At 41.4% G+C, this 20,234-nt stretch overlaps 1 protein-coding gene and 1 long non-coding RNA gene across 5 annotated transcripts in view; one reads left to right on the top strand and one right to left on the bottom strand.

Annotated features, from left to right (window-relative positions):
• Positions 1 to 20,234, bottom strand: part of KLHL29 (kelch like family member 29) — a 388,766-nt gene that overhangs the window by 245,500 nt on the left and 123,032 nt on the right. The gene's annotated exons all lie outside the window — the stretch shown is intronic.
• LOC121360847 lies at positions 7,723 to 10,962 on the top strand. The gene is made up of 3 exons (XR_005956256.1): positions 7,723 to 7,778; positions 8,679 to 9,204; positions 10,541 to 10,962. It is a non-coding gene; the product is annotated as an uncharacterized LOC121360847 (long non-coding RNA).

The following is a 20,234-nucleotide window of genomic DNA, read 5'->3' as shown; positions in this document are numbered from 1 at the left end:
ACAGATCATTGCTGCAGATTTATTAAACTCAAGTGGTTAACATTTCATTTTATGCTCGATACATTTAAACACAGCCCTTCTTCCCCCAAGCCCAAAACACTCACTGTTCTGCAGAAAAAATGCTTCCTATTCATGTTCCTCTAAATGACAGTCCGGGCTCGAGCCTTGGAGCAGCTTTTTCCCTGCTTTCCACGCTTATCTAGTCAAGGTCTCCTTAAAGTGTCTGTCCCCACAGATATAAATATAAGGAAAAACAGGCTTTCAGCCAGTCTGAAGCTCGAGAATCAGATTTCTTAGACTATTAGTCAACTTCATTAAGTGACTTCAAAAATAAAGGTCAAGCTTTTAATTTAAATTTTTCCTGGGTAAGCATTTGTTTCTAAATTTACCTTTTAAATAATAACATTACAGAAACCTGATAGGCGAGAGACGTTGGGAGACAGTGACGGAAGTAGATACATGGTCATTAGGGAAATGGCAGAAAAGGAGAAAGAAAGAACCTGAAGCTTTAAAATATGCAGCTAAATAATCTTACGTGTTTTCAGACAGGATAAATGGAAGTACAGGTAAAATAGCCCATCAGAGAGCTTTAAAAGCGGTTAAGTGCATGTAATGCCTAAGTATTTTATGAGATCCGCACAAAAAAAAAAAAAAAAAAAAAAAAAGGAAGAGAGAGATTTGCTGGAATCAGATCTAGCATGAAGAAGTGTAAATGATAAAAAGGAAGATGTCTAAGTACCTAAGCTTGAATGATTTCACATATATGCTGCAGGGGAAATGTTATGACATGCAGTTTTATCAGAGCCTACCGACACAACAGCCTCTCCCCAAGCACAGGTCTGCAGACATAATTTATGCACATGGCACCAAAATCACATCGAAATATATCAGTATTACCATAAATCCTGGCTATAACTCAATCGTCAGGTCATATATGTACACATCTTCAAGAAAATCAAAATAAAACAAGGTACTAGCAGTCCTGGCAGCTTCAGGAGAAACTCTTCAGCAATGTGCCAAGCAAAATGTTTTATTCGAGATCAACATTTTTTATAACCTACAAAGACTTTCCTAGACACATACAGAATCATTGTTACAAGCCTACATGGATCTGACTAATCCATTTTCACAATTTTTACTGAACTACTTTTTTTTTTTCTGTTTGGGTGACTTCAATGAAAGAACTCTCTGTTAGACAAGTGCAGAAAGAATGCAATCAAGAGATTCTGTAAAGCTGAACTACAAGCAGCTGTGTAGAAAGATAAGATCCAGAAATATTTGAGAGGCAAGGAAACAACTTTATTATCAAGCAAGGTCTACTTTTGTAAACCCCTGATTTAGTCTTGTAAACAGTTGTAAAGCTCTTGTAAAATCCAAGAAAAGGCAGAGAGACTTGAGCTGCTTTGCTACAATCAGATCTTAAAGAAAAAAAAAAAAAAAAAAAAAAAAAAAAAACCAGCCCAAATCCTAACCCTGTAAGTGATAAAGGAGCAGTAGATTAAAGAGATTATACAGGATTTAATTTTCCAAATATATGCTGGAGAAGGTGATGCTTTGGGACATATTAAAGAAAAAAATCTGAGCATGAACACAACGGTGTCTTCTCAGCAGAAAGCTCACTATGAAAGAAACAAAAATAAGATTTTTGCTTTGCTGTCTCAAAATATTGTAGAAAAGTTTGTGCACTTTTTATTTCTGAGTACTTCAGATGCATATGGAAATCTTCCCCCTAGGTAAGTAAAAATATAAACTAGACTATCCAAATAAAAAAGAAGAACCCAGTCATGATGCGAATGAAACCACACCTTGGAGTTTCTTTCCTTGACAGTTGACAGAATATAACCTTCCTAAATGAGGGGTTACTAAAAAAAATCTCTAAGTGTATGGTTTATTACTATGCTTCTAGGAAATTTATCTTCACTGTGATAATTTCCTATCTGCAGTAATTTGCTTTTCAGATACTATTTTTTTTACAGTCTGAGCCGATTGGGTAACACATCCTTCAATTCATGGATCATGAGCACTGGCAGGATGAGAAAAGTTCCAAAGATTCAGGGTGGTCCTGATGCTCACACTGCTGGAACAGAAGGTCAAAACGAGTCCTGTCTTGAATCCTGTTGCTCGGCAAACCTGGACACACACAAACTCATTAAGTGTACACCAGGTGCAGGGGTCTCCTTCTGCAGATGCTCCTGACCATACAAGTTTCTTGGACTATTCTAAAAGGCCTCCATCCACATCCTCAGATGTACTTATCATCAATTATAAATTGATAGAAAATATGTCAAAATACACTCGTTTGGGATATGTATTTGGATAAAACTCCTAACTCCAGGAGAAAACTATTACATCTAATTCTCTCTCTTCAAGCTTATGTTGGAAAGATCTCATAGTTGATATGGTTCTCCCCCGTGGCTTTTTTGCAAACCATCCCCACAACCCTACAAAAAAATTGAGCACAAAATTCAATCCTCACCACCCTCCAGCCACCAAAATCAATTCTAGATGCCACCTGCTGCAGATTCTTGGTCTTTCCAAGGACCTTCTACAGCAACAAGACTGGAACTTTACGCAGCTGTTTCGTAAATAAAAATCCACCCGAACTTTACACAAAAGCAAAATAACTTCCTCAGATGTCTCTGCAGGGTCCAGGGTAGCTGGCAGTGTCTGGAACCCAGCCTTGTTAAAAACAGAGAGAGAGAAAAACTATGCCACTCTGTAACACTCCGGCTTGCAAAACACTGCCCAAAACATTGTCTTCCCTAATTAAATTATCTCATTAGCATGAAAAGCAAACGAAAGGAAGCCAAATGCCAAGAGCTGCCGTGTTAAAGGCCAGCTCGTGCAGGGTTTGTGCAGGAAGACTTGCACGGCAGAGCCGGTGGCCAGCACCTTGGCACGGGGGCTGGCAGGATGACAGCTGGTGGCCAGGGTCCAGGGGTGCCTGCCGGGGACAGGTGGGGAGGGGAGACAGGGACACGACTGGATTTCTTCTGGGGAAATGGGCCATCTTCTCAAAACGTGTGAAGTGCCTGCCAGGACCTGACATACCTAATCTTGCCTAAGACTTCATAGTTAATAAAGCAGAAATGTAGAATAAGCTACTGTCAGTGTTGCCAAATGTCACAAAATAAATCTCACAAAATTTAATTAGCAGGATTTTGGCTCCTTTGGAGATGGTTTTTTAGGTGGGTGAGGGGAGGTGGGAGGAGAAGGAGTCTAGGTCTTCAAATTACATTTTGGACATGGCAGAATAAATCTCCTTTTATTTACTACTGTTCTCAGTTTTCCAGACCCTAAATGAAGACTGATCGATCAGTCAAAACTATTACAGGAGAAAGCTCTCTGCCAAGGTAAGGGTTAAATGAAGCGTATTTTACAGCATAAGATCTCTGGATCACTTGCAGTGCTGCAAAATGCAGAAGAGGTACTTCAAATTTCCCTCTTAGAGGATATTTTTGGGTCATCCCACCCCATCACTGCTCACATTTAAAAAGCTTCAGCCAGCACCAGGTGAAGTAGTAAATTTTCTCTTCCAGGACTGATGTCCTCTGACCACACAGAATTTTCTGACACACATTTTGTTAAAAGGAGACACGTATCATTCCCCCAAATCAAGAGCACATGTACACTTACAGCACAAAACAGTCCCTAACCATCTGGCATATAAAAGAGCTTATTCCATGAAAATTGCCTCAGGAAAAAAAAAATAAAATAAACATTAAATCATAGAATCAGAGTAATTTAGGTTGCAAAAGACCTTTAAGATCACCAAGTCCAGCCATTAAACAGTGCCAGGTCCACCACTAAACCCTAAGTGCCACATCCACATGTCTTTTAAATTACTGAACACGAGACTAGCACAGTCCAGAGTGACAGGCATCCAAAGACCTTCAAGGCTTTACCATGATTTGTGGCACTCTGAGGTATGAAGGTGCAGTTCTCCCAATCCTCCAGCAAGTAACTGAATTCCCAGAGAATAAAAAACATTTCTGACCCACAGGGAATAACTACAGTTTTTCCAATTTCTGGTGCCGTAAATGTGTGACTGCCACTAGCCTCCTTTCACAAAGCCTCACAAGCTTGCTCTTCACTTAAGGAGACACCTGAGAAAATGGAGAGTCTGGAGAGGAGTTTCTCTGCATGTTTCTGTACTTCCACCTTTTTGCTTCATGGCACTGGTACCATTAGTAGTAGTCCATCAGCACCAGCACTCCTTTATCTGGCTGGAAATACTGGGCAGACACCTGGGGCTTTTGGATCAAAACATTCCCTTCTCAGTGCATGTCACTGGAGTTGGCCAGAGCCCATGTTATCTGTCCATCTGCAGTCACAGCTCATCACCTCTCATGGCCTAACCATGTTTCATAAAATGGATTGACTTTATTTTCAGCTGGTTCAATAGAGTAAGTATCACTTACATCCACTTGCTATTTATGTTTTATTTTGAAAGGCGATGCGTCAAGAACCAGAGGGACGGTGCCACCATGCTAATGAATTAATACCACAGCCAGTATCAAAGTTAACTGCCTCTCTGCTTGCTCCTCTGCCTCTTAAAAGCTACTCCTGTTACCATTTCTTCCACCACCCTTTCTTGCATCTCATTTAAATTTGGCCCAAGTGACTCATGTTTTAACTTTTCAGCTGCTGGATGAAGGCTGTTTGCTGAATGCAGGAAATCAGCAGCCCACCTTTTCTAGGCCAGAGGTCTGCAGCTTTTAATTAGCTGCTTTAGAAGTAACAGGATCAAATAATAAACAGATCATGAACCACTCACCATATCCCTCTCAAGATATGTTAGGTGATGTAGAACCTTTCAATACTACAGAGAAATCAAATCATGTTTGCCAAGCACCTACTTAAATATGCATTTAAGAATACCAAGAATCTAGTTAAAAATATAAGTTGGAAACTACTAGATTTGCAAGCACTGGCCAAAATGTTTTGCATTTTATTCTGAATAGCAATAATTCATTTTCATTCCACCAAAGCTGTCAAAAACTCTATATGCAATCTTGTAGCGAGGCTGTTATATACATGCCAAATGCCTATATAGCAAACATCTGGACTTGCTTCTGTTCTAGGATTTGCCAAACGTAAGTCTATCTATTGTTTTTTCTTGTAACTTTTATTTTTTTTCTCTCTCTGCTGTGCCTCAGGTCGTTTTTCTTAAAATGAAATCATTAAAACAGGCAGAAAGAGCGGAGGAAGGAGGAGTAAGAAGAGCTCTAGTATCTGAGTAATCTTCCAGTGGGACTAATTTTACTGAGTATTTGTGCTACTGCTACCAGTCAATCACTACAAGTATTATTGAGAAGCTAAAAAAAATAAAAATTAAACCACATTTAGGAAAGTATATTGGCATAGAGAAAAGGAAAAACAAATATGCTGTTCTATAAACTAGAAGCTCCGTTTACTGAAATGTCCTCAGTATCAATATAAAATGTATTAACATAAAAACCCAACTTGCTGTTCCCTGATTTTGCATTCATTTTACATCCGTACTTCTCTGAGGCAACAGATCAGAATGGTGCATTGCCTTCCCCTCAGGCCAAGTGTAATAAACAGGCAGGTGTAATATAAGGCTGCAGTGTCTCAGCTCTCCTCCCCAACAATTGATCTTCCAGCCCAACAGTGTAATTCCGTCTTGGTAGCTCCCTTCACATGCCTCACTCCTGATCGGTCAATTATTTCAAATCAAGCAGAATTAAAGTGTTATTTTTGTGAGGGAGGATGATATTCACCAGTGACCAACGTGAAACTAATAAACTAATTTCCCTTTACTGCCTTGGGCAAAACAGAAAAATCCAGGTCTATGGGAGAAAGACAGCAGCTGTTTCATCAGTCTGTTGCCCAAATGTGTTTGCCATTTACTATCTTTAAATTGAATTTTTGCTCACAGGACAATTTTGGTAACAGAAGACAAGAAAAGAAAACAACAAAAAAGGCAGTGGTGAGGATGTATGACTGTTCAAGACAGAGCTGTGCAATGCAAGCTTCATGAGAGGAGGGGACAGCACTCTCCTGTTCTCTGAAACAGAGCATATTCCTCCTGTCAGTAGCAAATTTATCCAGTAGATGTCAACACCAGCAAAAAATATGTGTAAAGCCAACCTTAACAGCAACAGTACTCACTTCAATTTACAGTAGCACATCGGGGGACAGTTTAATATCTGGAAGCACTGCACATTTATTTGCTACCATCCCATCCTTGCATCTTCTTGAACGGATCTGGCCTGGCTCATCTGTCCATAAACATATGTAGGGCAAAATAATTTGGTTTTTGCTTTTAGAATAATTTTGTCTGGCCTGCAGAAAAATTGCTGATGAGTACATGATTACTTTCGGATTGGATCGGATGAAATTTTTCTGAGGAGGCGCAGGGAGAAGGGGGGACAAACACCATGCAGTGCAAAGCGACTACTAGAAGCAGAATCTTCATAGTTACTAAATATAATCTGAAGAGGTCTGTTCCCTCCTGACCTTCCACTTGCGTGGTTAAGCAATGCAATGATTTCCCGGATTTTGCTCTTTCCTCAAGAAGCTTCTCAGCCTACAAGAGTGACCTGCGCTTCCCATGCTGACCCCAGGTCAACAGATACTTGTTGTTCCTGTGAGGTTTTTTTGTTTTGCAGTACACCAAGGACAGCCTGTTGTAAGCCTTTTAGTGTTATTATCACTCAAAAGACTGCATTTGCTGACAAGTTTTAACCATGCAAAAACACAAGGCCATTGCTGTTGACACTTTTAAATCTACTATTAAGATCTTACTGTTTGAACAGCTTGTGTGTAGAATCTGAAGTACAGATTTCTGTTTCCTTTTTGTTTATTTTTAGATAAACCTTGTGTTTCTACTCTGCAATGTTTGCATTTGGCTGCTGAGCATGCAGTAACTGCATACATTATATGCACTGCTTAGAGACACTGCCTCGCAGCCCATCAAGTTTTTGGAATAGATGAAAAGAGAAGGGAAATAACAGATCATTTTCCTGATTGATTAATCTTTCTTCACATTGCCGTTTCCCCATACACATGAGGATAACCAAAAGTATGTTGTGACATCCAATAGTGAGCCATTGAAGCAAATTATTTTGCTACTGCTACAAAACTTACTATGGAGTTTGTTTTCAGAGATCTAAAATATAACAAGGAGACATAAATGAAAATATTTTAGAGACATCACTATGAGTATTTATTCCTCACATGCAATTCCTCACAGCTTTTACGAGAAGCATCCATCCAATGATACTGTTGCAGCTTAATTAATCAGTCTGGCTTAAAATTCAGGCTCTCCCTGAAGGCACAAACAGTGGTCAAAGGCAGAGACTGAGAATTACCGTCATCTAAGCAATACTTAGACATCAACAGAAGCAGGCACAGGAAGGTCAGGCACAGGTACTGCGCTCCCACTAAATAATCCCAACAGATGATGGCACTTGAGAGAACAAAATCAGAGCTCTGAACACCAGGGGAAAACCTCAAATGGCGAATCCAGCCCGACGTGGCATGAGGTGCCAGCAGCACGCCCCGTTTTGGGAAGCCACGTCCTGCTCCACAGCTCTGGGTGCCAGCATGCACTACCCAAGACAGAGCCATAAATAGTTTGGAGATAAGACACATATCTTATGAGGCACACCGCAGTTTCACAGCCAGGGATGAGCAATTCTTTTAATTACCGTCAGCATTTTCTCCGAATCCCCGTCTCAAAGAAGAGATGGAAACTTTTGATTTGCTGTGACACCTTGATTGCTGCACGGATGAGTCACCACACCACTCCTGTAAGTCTTACGAATTTATAGATTTTTAGGCCAAAAAGCGCAGGAGGCTGTTACAATTGCTCTGCTCTGACTCTGAACAGCACAGCTCTCCTGGCTCGTCCAGCAGCCTGCCTGCCGGACACAAACAGCGACCAGGAATGTCGTACATAAAATTATAACACATGCCTAAGCTTGCCTGCGAGCACCACAACAGTTCCCTCTCAAAAACAAAAAAAAAAAAGGAAAAAATGCAAAATTATTGATCACTGAACTCATGTACCTCTGAACACTTTTCTTCCTAGAGTTTCTGTGACCTGGGGAGGCTGCAGGGATGGTGTCAAAGGGGGAGGCAGGGGTGACCCTGTGCTGCCCACAGCCAGTTCCCTGTCCCCACTGCAGGGAACCACAGAGCCCTGCAGCCAAACTGGTGGGAGCTCTGTGAAACATTCATAGGAAAGGGCAAGAACACTGCACAGGCAATGAGGATTAAGGAAAAAAAGTATAAGAAATAGTCCTGATGATATCAAAGAGGGAGGAGAAGGAGGAGGTGATCCCAGTACTGGAGCAGGGGTGACTCTGCTGCCCATGGAGAGGACCATGATGGAAGCTGACCACAGGATCATCACAGAATAGTTTAGGTTGGAAGTGACCTCAAAAATCCTCTATTTCCAACACCTCTTGCCACAGGCAGGGACACCTTCCACTAGACCATGTTGCTCCAATCCCCATCCAACCTTGAACCTTTGCAGGATGGAGTATCCACAGCTTCTTTGGGCAAACTGTGCCAGTGTCTCCCCATCTTCACAATAATCTCTTCCTAATATCCAAACTAAATCTCTTTTATTTTTAAGTCATTACTCCTTGTCCTATTACTATGCCCCTGCAAGAGGTCCATCTCCAGCACTGTGTTTTTTCCCCCAGATATCCACACTGCAGCCCATGGAAGACCTCTCCCCATGGAGAGGAACCCATTCGGAAGCAGGATTCAGGCAGGAGCTGCAGCCTGTGGAGGAGGATCCATCCTGGAACATGTTTATCTGGAGGAACTGCAGCCCTGCCAAAGTTTAAGTTTTTTCCCCAGAATCTGCCAAGGCAGCTCATGCATTCATCCTCTGTAGTGGTAGAGAGGAGGGACATAAAGGACTGAATATTTCTGTATCTGCAATATATTAGTGTATTTATGAAAGACACCATGGGGAAGACCTTCTACATAATTTCGAAGGCTGGCTTTTGCTTAATTTCATGCTTTGAAGACATGTGCATTCCCAGTTTCTTTCACTTTTTTCCCTATGCATTCTATTATTATCTTTTTGCCTATCCACTTGTAAACAATTTCTAAGCTGACGTATGTGAACAAGCTGCTTGGAATGATCTTCACAGACAGAGTGCTCTACCAATTGGTTTCCTGAATGAAGTACATATCCATACCATTTCCTTGATCTTCTAGGTAAGTAATCACATCCATGGAGGATGGATTAGACATACACTTTGGAATAATACCTGTCTATAACTAGCTGTCTTATTTCCCAGTGTTCACATAATGGCCCCATTACATGCTTTATTACTGTGGCCAGGCTAAACAGAGCCATTTGTTTAGAATTTTCCTTTCTTTTCTTCTTTATTAGAAGGAAAGTCCAACTTTGTTTACTGAATCCTATGATATTCTGAAATTATTTTCAATGTTCCTGAAGACTGCCTCTGCTAATTCTTTAGAGACAGACTCTCCAGAGCATTTTGTAAAAAATTCTTAATACTCAATTTTGCAAGATGTCCTTTTTTCTCCTGCTTTGGTCTTCATTTGTAAAGTTACAGTTTCTAGCAAATTTTTCCCACACAAGGTTACACAGTTTATTGTATTTTAGGACAATGATAAGCGTTTATGTGGCACTCTTTGCCTTCAAAGCACTTTACAAACATTAAATATTTAATGCTTATGGCATCACTCTTACTCTCAACCTCATTTTACAGGTAGGGAAAGAGACTTACAGGTTAAGTGATTTTGTTTCAAGTCACATCACAAGTTACTGACAGATGTGAGACCAGAATATATGAGCTCAGATTTTCAGTTCCGTACTCAAAACTAGACCAGCCTTGTTCTTTCACTCAAAATAATATAAATAATAATGAAAATCCTTGGTCCTGTTCAGAGAGAACTTAGCTCTTTGGAGGTTCTACATACAACAACAACAACAACAAACCACAGGAAAAACACGCCAAAATTACCCAGGAGGGCACCTACCAGCTTTGTAACCCATGTCTTCCCTTTCCAGTGTTTTAGAGGGAAATCCGCAATTGGACATTATCAGGAAAGGGGTCAGCATGTTTCAGGCATCTATATACAGCCAAATGCACACACACACACACACACACACACACACACACACACACACACACACATTCTCAACCACTGCCTAAACCAAGAACAGAGACCTTCCAGCCAGAGAAGAATTTGCAATTTAAAATCCAAAGTACATTTCAAAATGGCATCACTAAACAGCTTTGGTATTTGATAAGAAGATTACAGTACATTCAATTGCATACAGCCAAAGCCTTTTAAAATAAAGTACAGGAATAGTGAAGCCAGGCATTTGCAACTAGATAACACGGAGCTAATCGGGCAGTGCGAAAGGTGTGCCCTGCTGCAGGGAGCGTGCAGGAGCCAGGCAGCTTTTGGAACTCAAATAATGAGGGGGATTTTTTTTTAGCTTTAACATTTTTCATAATCTAAGCAGGAGGTCTAAACACAGGCTGTATGCAACACTAACTGTATTTCCATTTAACAGGCTCCTATGGGAACAAATGTTCAGTGTCAGGCTGGTACTATACGTCCATTTAATTGAGCTGAGAGAACTCTACTGCCCTCGAAGAAAGCTCATCTCTTCTCTCCGTGGATGTGACTATAGAGCTAGCAGATAATATCTCACTCATTATTTATACAACCACGTAATTATCTCCCAGAGATTCCCCATTTTGTAGAAGTTTCTTTTTTGGAAACATCATCTGTTGGCTGAATGGAAAGCCAAATACAGCCTCCGATACTGTGACAGTGAGTGCCAGAGCATCCTTTGCTAACACACGTGGGAAACAGCACAGGAGTCTGCAGTACCACTCACATGGGGGATGTACTCCTGGCATTACACTGGATCTGTTTAATTCTCTTGCAAAATGCAAGCACATGTGCAAGATCAACAGTACACAAAACACACTCAGATTTTAGAGAAACATTGTAATGGTAGGAGCCAAACATGAACAAAAAATAAATCTGCATATTGCACAATTGCCTCCTCTGTGCCATTGGGTTCTGTCTCACCGTTTACTGCTCTGGTGCCACCAGATCCAAACCCCTTGATACCTGTTTAAAAGTGACAGAATCTTCTGAGGTCAAGAATATTATTATCCCTCCTCTTCAGCTGGTGACATGAGGATGGAAAGAATATGAACCAAAACTAGAAGATGCCCTCAGGTACGGAGGGCAGAGGTCAGACATTATATCCAATTTAAACATGTGCAAAACCCCTCTAGGCTTGTGTACCTCAGAGTCTGCAGGAAGCCACATTATTGCTAATAAAGCTATTTAGGTGCCCAATGTCCTGCTGTTGCATAAACCAAAGAGAACATCATTTGCCCACTTATCACTGCAGGATTGCTGGAAATTCCCAAATGAGGTACCACTGCCCAAATCCTCTGGTGTCATGTCACTCCAAAACACAGGGATGCTTTGAGCTGAGCACCAAGGGGAGGTAATACATTGTGACTCATCTTGCTGAGGGATCTGGTTTCCAGCTTTGGCTCCCTATATAACTGAAGCACAAGGCATTACAGAAATCTGCTGGGCTCAGAGTTTTCATGCCAGAAACTGGACGTCAGTGTGCCCAGAACGGCCATGCTCAGTTACCTGAAAAAGGAGGCTAAAGCTCTCTTTCAGGTGGTGCTGCTGGTTTTTAACTCCACCTTTAGACCCAAGACAAGGAGTGGGTACAATCCTCTGTTCTTTCAGGTGTCCTGTGTCACTGCAGGTTCAGCTCAACAGAGCACTGGAGTTCACCAAGAGACATGAGAAAAACAACCAAGGACATGGCAAATGAACACCACACCCCCACCACAGTTCTAACAGAACTTATGGGCAGGCTTAGCCCACACCCACATCTCAGTCAAAGCTCAAGAGAGAGGGCACTGGTGTTTCTGTAATTCAGCAAGCCTGCCATTACCTTCCTCAGGCAACCCCATGCTCAGCTACTGCACGAGGTACAGGCTTCTGCCTTCCCGCTTCGATGGAGGCTGGTTTGTTTTTTTTTCCCCCATTTAATTTTGAAGATTATAGGATTTACACTTATTCTGGTAAAATATTTTGTAGCACTGCCATCAAAGAGCAGAGAGGAGGCAATACACACATATTATGAAAGCTCTGGCATTATAATATGTAGCTTTTCTGTTATAAATTACATTGACCAGCTAAAGTACAGGTTACAGTAAAGTCTGCACAAAGTCATATTGTGGCAGTAATGCACATATGGAAGAAAAAAGAAACAACAATTTTCTTGTGCATTTTAATACACTTAGCAAAAATGGCCAAGATTGAATTCCTCATGGAGAGAAAGCCAGACCTTACTCATGAAGTCACTGTGGTTTTGGTTTTTCTCTAATGAGAAAAACACCTACGCAGTTGTCACAACTAGGGAAATACCACACACCACTGGATTAAAGTCCTTTTCAGGAATGTACAAAACACAGTTTGCTGTTACTGCCTTTTTTTAATCTTGAACCACTGTCTTTCTGAAGCAGCCAAGGAAACTTGACTATCATACTCGCTGGCCCTACAAGCCCAAGGCCAGCTACAAGCCCAGGCACTGTACCCATCCTTTCACCCCTCCAATGCTATGACTTGGGGGTAGCTCAGGCTCTCTACCCTGGCAGCACTGAGTCCCCAGAGTAACAGGAAAGGCTTGAGGAAAGCTCAGAAAAGGAGATCCCAAGTTAGATCAGAGGAGGGTTGGGAGGGTGAAGGAGCAACAACAACCCACCTCCAGATGCAGCTCAAACCCAGGACTCTGCAGCCCCCTGATGCCTTTCCCAGTTTTCTCCCGCAGTGTTAATTAATCTTTCAATCAATTTTCCCCCTTTATTCCCATCATATCTCCCATTTCTGCTCACCACCTTCCCTTCTACCACATCCAGGTTTCTTTCTCTCTTTGCTTCATGTACAGGGAAGAATTCCTCCAAGACCTTCCCCAGTCCTCAAACAAGATTGCCTCAAATAGCTGGTATGCAAAACTTGCTTTACTTATGTACTCATACCTTTTTGACCTTGCTTTATCCAACTTAAAATCCCCAAGTGAAATCATTAGGTGAGAAAAAATGACCTGATGTTCCAAGAATTTGGCAAGCTCATTCCATTAAAAAGAAACAAAGGACTCGTATCCTAATCTCAGACGTAGAGAGGAGGAAACTGAGGTGAAGAAGCAGGTGGGAACATAGCAGTGATGAAATGGAAGTGACAAGCTTATAATTTATTAAGTTTCTAAGCATAGTTTCATCCAAAAACCAGGGGCAAAAGAAGTTCCCTCCTAAATAAGGTATTGAGCAGAAACCTTTAAGAGAACCAGCAACCCCATTCTGTTCCAATCCAGCTGTCTACAGCTAACCCCTCATAGGGGACTTTAGTTTTGAACAATTAATTTTATTCGCTTAGAAGGGAAAATGTAAGCAACCAGCAGGAAAACCTGCCAATTGACCAACCATTTCTATTTGTGATGGAATTCATGGAGTTAATCCCAGAGTGCAGTTTGTTCCAGGAGCATCCCTGCCACATCTCAGTGCTTGGGTGCAAAAGAAGGGCCAAAAGAGGGGATTATGAATTTGTGAGTAAAAACAAAGCACTGGCTCTCAATAGAAACATTTTAAGGATGGCATACATTAATTTATTCTCTTCTGCACTGCCTCTGCATACCCGCTGCTGGCAATGTGACAACATATAAGCACTGAATGTTGTGCTTAGTAGCTTAAGAGCTCCAAGACAGATTGTCATTTTGCTCATTCTTCCTGGGCCAAAATGTGTTTTCCCAGAAAAAAAATAAATAAATCCCCTCTTCCCAAAACAAATACACCCCCCTTCCTCCCCCGCAGTCATCTTCAAATTTCGAGAAGAATTGGAGTGGCACCACCCTTGGAGGAGGCAAAGTAGGGAACGCATCCTCAGGAGGTTTTTATTCTAGACAGAGAGCCTCTCCCCAAGACAGCGTTTTGCCAACACATGGAGAGTTTTGAAAATGAAGGCAAAAGCCTTCCATTTGAGTGAATTCAATGGGAAGGCAGCACGGCGCACAGAGCACCGGGGCAATTTGCTCTTGGCAGCCTCTCTCGCTAAGTAGGTGGGCTGCGCTCAGCGCCAATTAGGGGCTGACGCTTTTCCTCAGGTACAATGCACTGCGACACGGCTCGGACTGCTCCTCCCTCCCTGCATCTGTGTTTACTGTGGCTGTTCATTTTCCCCCTTGGCAAGGGGGATGTTTAATAAAGCAGGCCATTCCCCAGCTACAAAGGTGCTATATCATCCTTGGGTGTATGTACACATATGGTATGAAATTGAATGCAGCTAAAAGTCAAAGCAACTCCTGCCAGAAATTTTTGATGGCAGCGTTGGGGAACGAAGCAGTTCTCTGTTTTCTGATACTGGGTGAAAAGGGGAGAGACAGCATGGTGGGTTTCGCTCCAAAGTTAAAAGGGAATCATAAGAGTGAAGAAAAAGAAGCAATATTCAGATTTCTAAATTCCCTGTTTCCAGTTCAAGGTCTAAGTTTTCTTTTGGCTTGTGCTGCTCTACAAATGGAGCCAAAGAGGTTCTCGATCCAGCTTTTGATTTCCTGCTGTGCTAAGCTACAGGAATGCTCACATCTAGGCTCTGCTTTGGTCCTGTCTCTAATTAAGGCAGCTTATTTTTTCAAACATGCTACCTGAGACCTGCTGATGTTGCTCCAGGTCATGCAGCCATGCTTCAAACTGCTTTCTAATATACCTAATAGTGCCACAGTGATATGTTCAGCTTATTACTGTTACAGAAGCAGTTGGGTCATGGTATTCTCTGCAAAATACTTCTGTAATGGAGTGGATTAATTTAATGAATGCCATTTACTGCAGCAGAAGTGACAATGATTTGATGTTTTGTTACAATTAAGACTCATTAGCCAGTGACTTTTTTCTTAGTTGTCTGACAACCATATTAGATGTAGCACATCTCAGATACAAAAGTTCTGAACTTCCTTCTAGTCATTTTTAATAAATATGAAGGAAGTGAGAATGAAAGTCTTGGCACTGGGCTGCTTGAAGTGACCTGTTTGAGCGATGCCACGTAGGCCTCCCTGCCCAAACTACCGAGAGGAAACTGCACCAGCTTCCAAGAAATCACTGGATCATACCTGGCACCGAAACTTTCAACCAAACAGCTGGAAGTTTAATCCAAAACATCTCACCACCTGGCTAAGACACAAAAAGGCTTTTGAGAAAGCAGACAGAGCCAGGTCTTGATGCTTTTAACAAGATCCCAGAGCACTGCCAAGACAGGAATCCCTGCACTGGAGAACCTGCTTGTGGAGGGCGCACTGTGCTCTGCCACAGGACTGATGGTAAACTCAAACTTGATTTTAGTAACCATCTCTCCTCTCTCAGTCAGCACCTGAATGCTGAGGAATGATCCCCATGCTCTTCTACCAATGCAAAATCTTTTGTTCCTTGGGAGCACAACTCCTTTGCTTTTGCAAATCCTGAACAGCAGTATGCAGAACACAAAGAAACAGAAACAAAATCCCCTGAAAAAGAAAAAAACGCATTGCCAAGTGAAACCAATATTGGCCAAACCAATGTCACCAGGCTCCAGGTTAAGTTTTCAGGCTACAAGAAGCCAAAAGCCAAACTAATATTTTTGCAGATGCAGCATTCCCTAGCATTGCTGGGGACAGAAGATCATGCTCAGCTGTACAACCTGCAAATATATCTTACTCAGCACAGAAGGGAAGCTACAAAACTAATTTAATTAGTTGTCTAAGTCAACAGCATTTAAAATCTGGATAGCACAAATAGTATATTTAAAAAAAAAAAAAACCTCAGCACTTTACAAATATGCCCCAAATCCTCAGAAAGGCCCATAAATGCAAAAGGTTTAATTTAAAAAAGAAAATTAGGTATTATTTAAAGAAAAAAATCCCTAAAATTACAAATTATGTACCATTCCTTTAATATTCAGCAACGATATTTTCTGAATGTTTTCTGAGGCACTCACACCGATACTTTTTCTTTAATCAAAAAAAAAAAAAGAAACCTAAACATTTTAGCTTTTAGTTAAATCAAAGTAATAATTTGGTTTCACTAGATGCTGTATAGGAGATCACTCCAGAATACAAGGCTGTGAGTGAGTAATCCAGCAACAGCAAAATGCACACACCCCAAAAACAAGTGCAAAAGAATGAAAAGTGGCTTATATGCCTTTGAAACCTAGAATAAAAAGCGTGAAAAAAATACAAAAGCTGGGAAGTCAAGGGAAGAATCAATAGCATGTCTTATTGTTCTTGTGCAAATTCAGTATCCTTCCCTCCCATTCTACCTGGGATGGACACCAGAGACATAAAAACACACCGTGTGGCCAAAATCCCCAGCTGACGCTGCTGGCGACTCCTCAGGAGCCTGGCAGTGTTCAGATGTAAGAGGATAGCAACAGATAGGAGAGAGGGATGAGGTGACTCAGCAGGCAGGACTGGAAGCCTGAAACCCAGATGTTTGACAGCAGAAAGCATCATGTGGGGTGTGTTTTAAAGCTTCTCCCACCCACAGCTTCTCCAGCTCTTCTGAGCACGACTTTGGCAGGAAAGATTCTCCCCAGAACTACTCGTAGAACCTGGCATTTAGACACTGCTGACTGCAACCTGAAAACCAGCCATTCATGCAAATTCCCAGCTCACTCCCACCTACCTGCAATCTCTGTTAACTCTCCCTTGCAGAAGCAAACCTGAACAGTAATGAGCAGTAATGTGCTAATGAAAGGAATACAAAATCTGGTTTTCCCTTCTGTTGTAGAGTGAGGATAAAAATCACACTCCTGCTCCTTCATCCCATGCCAGGAGAGTTATAACCCCATGAAAATCACTTGAGTTAAAGATAAGCTGGGAGCTTCAACTTTATATTCATTTTTATCAAATCCTTGAAACTGCTTCATGGGGTTTATTTTAATAGGTATTTCTACTAACAATAATAACCCCCCTTATCTGTACTAAGGAAGAGAAAAAAGCAGATTGCATCATAAATCTTAGTCATGCCAGCTAATAATCTTCAAAATCATCCTTTTAACACGGATGGCACCTATTAAGTCAAAGTACTTTTATCCTGCCGGTTTAGGAATAGAGTCTCATCCCAGCTCCCGTTATGAAAATGAAAGATTTTCAACAAACTGCACTGGCAGCTGCAGTATCATAAAATCCTTCAAGTGCCTGTGAAGCTGAGCTGTAAGCATGGCACCCCTTATCTGTAATTAGGGAAAGGAGAATAAAATCTCTAGAACGCTCTGTATAACCCCCCAGCCCCTCACTGCAGGGCTTTGTACCTGGGTTTTTCTAATAAAAGAGTTTTAAGTATCAGCTGCAATGTAATCTTGTTTATTAAAAGCAAAAGACTTATGGCAATGACTGTGTCAAACCTGAACTACAAAAAGGAACATGTATTCGCAGTCTTTTTACATAAGGCACACTGATAAACATCATTTATTTCACAACTGCCTATGATATGCCATACAATGTACATTTATATATGTTTAAAGCAATTTTACTCCAAGAGATGTATATCTGATTTCAGTGGAGGGTATGTTTTCCAAGATGCATTAAGATCTAACTAAATTTATTTTTTAAAAGAAGAAGAAGTGGAACTTATTACAACAGTGCAAACTATTATTGTCATAACAATGTAAAGTACCCACAGATTTAATACTACAAGGCTCTATTCATCACAATCTCATTTGGCAATTGTGTCATTTCACAGTATTTTATTATCCAAACATTTCTCCAAGAGTGATGCCATCTCATAGCAGAGGTGCAAAAACCAGGGCACGTTCACTCCAAAGTATCTGAATTGTAGTTCTTTATCAAATTCTTTAAAAATAAATACAATCACTCCACTAGCATTTCCATTTTTCTTCCAAATATAGTAATGATGCAAAGTTTTCAGCACTAGAGCACGGAATATTTCATAAAAGCAGATCTTGGCAAAATGGAGAAATTAAGGCAGGGTGTGAGTGACCTACTCAAGTCCCAAACTATGTCATGAACAGAGTGCCACAAGAGGTCTGAGATCCAAGTCCAGCCACTGGGCCATGCTGCTTTTCCAGCTCTCAGATGCTACCACCTGCATTTCCATTAACTATTTCTAATTAATGCATCGGCACAATGGACTAACATCAAAATCTTTGCTGTAACAGGGTGATTTGTTAGGTCATAATAGCATGTAATAGGGTGATTTATGAAGGTTAACAGGTGGTATGTGACACTACTATCAAAACTTTCATCATTTCACTGTCTCTCTATGAGCCGACTTTCTTGCACGCCACAGCACAAGATACTCAGTATCCCTACGAGGAGCACAGGGTAGGGATTGCACTCACAGCCACCTGTAACCTTGGGAATTACCACTGATGCTCAATGCCTGCTACACCCCAAACTACATATCCCCCAACCAATAAAGGACCCTAAAAACAAGGGAACAGTCTGGGAACCACTCTTCAGAGTAATCAGGTGAGCAGTATCTTTTAATCACTCACGTAACTGCCCAAGGTAACCCAGATGTCCAGGTCCAAACAGGATCTTACGTCACAAGCTTTAGACAATTCAAAAGAAATTTCCACCATGAGGGAGAAAAACTGCATCAAGACATATTAATAGAAATGTGAATGTCAATATCTGAGTGTGAAAGTATGAAGTCCAAGATATCCTTTAAATGCCCCTTTTTAAAATCCTGGGGGTGTTCATAGTTCAGGCGCTAAAATAGTTGATTTTATAGTGCTTAAATTATTAAACTGGATGTTCTCACCACCTTTCTTCCAGCCTTAAGCCCCCCTGACATATATGCCAGGCATCTCAGAGCTCAGACCATGCCACCCTCTCCTGCAAAACCCTCCACGAGGGTGCAGCTCTCCAGTCCCACCTTCGGGGACCTGCACTCTTCACCCCCACCCAAGTCTCCCCCTCTTTCCCTGCTCACTGGCTGCTGTCAGATTTGCAGCTCTCCTGCAGCGCCCTTCCCACGTTTTCCTCTCTCAGATCTCGCTGCGATCATGGAGCCTAGCAACGTTAATCTGCCACTCATTTATCATATTTCAAGCTCAGATATACAAATCCGCTTTCCTTTGTCCGTTCGGATCATTGTGATTCCGCTTTATGGTCTCGATTCCTCTTTTCTAGTCCTTTGCTTATGGGCTGTTGTTTATTATTATTTTCCTATCTGGAAGTTAATCTCTCTGAAGCCAGAGTCCTTGCCGCTGCCTTGCTCCGTTCAGCATGAAGCGGGTGCTCTGTCAGGGCTTGATAAACCATTTGTCATTCAGGCGGCGGATAATGCGGTGGCACACATGCCCATTTTAAGCAGCATATACTAAAAGCACTGAGAATAAAAATGTTAAAATACCACTGAAAGATTTATAAATATATGTGGATTTTTTTTTTTTTTTCTCCAAGAGAAAGACTGAAGGCAGGAGATGCTTTGCTGGGCCAGGCTTGAAGACGTATTTAAAATCTGCAACTCCTTGCTGTTCCCCAACAAGGGTTTCAGTGACCCTGGACTCCTGTAGAAATCCCCCTTTTGACTCCTTCAGCTGGACAACAATAATTAGAAAGACACATTGAAAGCCAGGAACTTAAATTCTTTCTCAGTTTCTTTCTCCATACTACTTTAGAGTTAATACTTCTTTTGTTGTCCACCCATGACTGGAGGTCGAGTTAGCGAATGGATGGGAGGAGAAAAGCATTAAGGACCAACATTAACTACAACCATTTCTCCCTGTATATCCTCGCAGCAGCAAGGGTGGCACTGGCAGCTCCCTGCAGCTTGCATAGGAACTTCCCTTTGACACAAATAATTTGGTTGTTCTCTGTATTTTTTGGACAACACACTGTGTGTCACGTCACTGTCTGAGGAATTATTTTGAGTTTCACACCATCTTATCTGCCATCTGACGTGGTCAGTGCTTATATGTTAAATATCTCACAACCCAAGGGATCTTTAAGAGACAGGAAGAGCTAATTGCTTTAACTCCTGCTGTGCAGGAAAATTACAGAAGATTTTTGAGGTGCCAAAAGAGGGAACTTCCCAAAACATTTGTTGAATACTTTCCTAGCAGTTTGGCCCAGGAGGAGCTGGAAAGAAACCATCCTCCCTTCCCACCTCAGTTGTTCACAACTGTCAGTCCAGCTAATGGGCTTTTAAGATCATTTTAAGATAATAAAAAGC

The sequence above is a fragment of the Pyrgilauda ruficollis genome, unplaced genomic scaffold (genome assembly GCF_017590135.1).
Source record: "Pyrgilauda ruficollis isolate IOZ18807 unplaced genomic scaffold, ASM1759013v1 scaffold54, whole genome shotgun sequence".
NCBI classification, from domain to species: Eukaryota; Metazoa; Chordata; class Aves; order Passeriformes; family Passeridae; genus Pyrgilauda; species Pyrgilauda ruficollis.
Note: the sequence above shows the minus strand (reverse complement) of the source record. Positions and strands in the feature narration are given on the sequence as shown.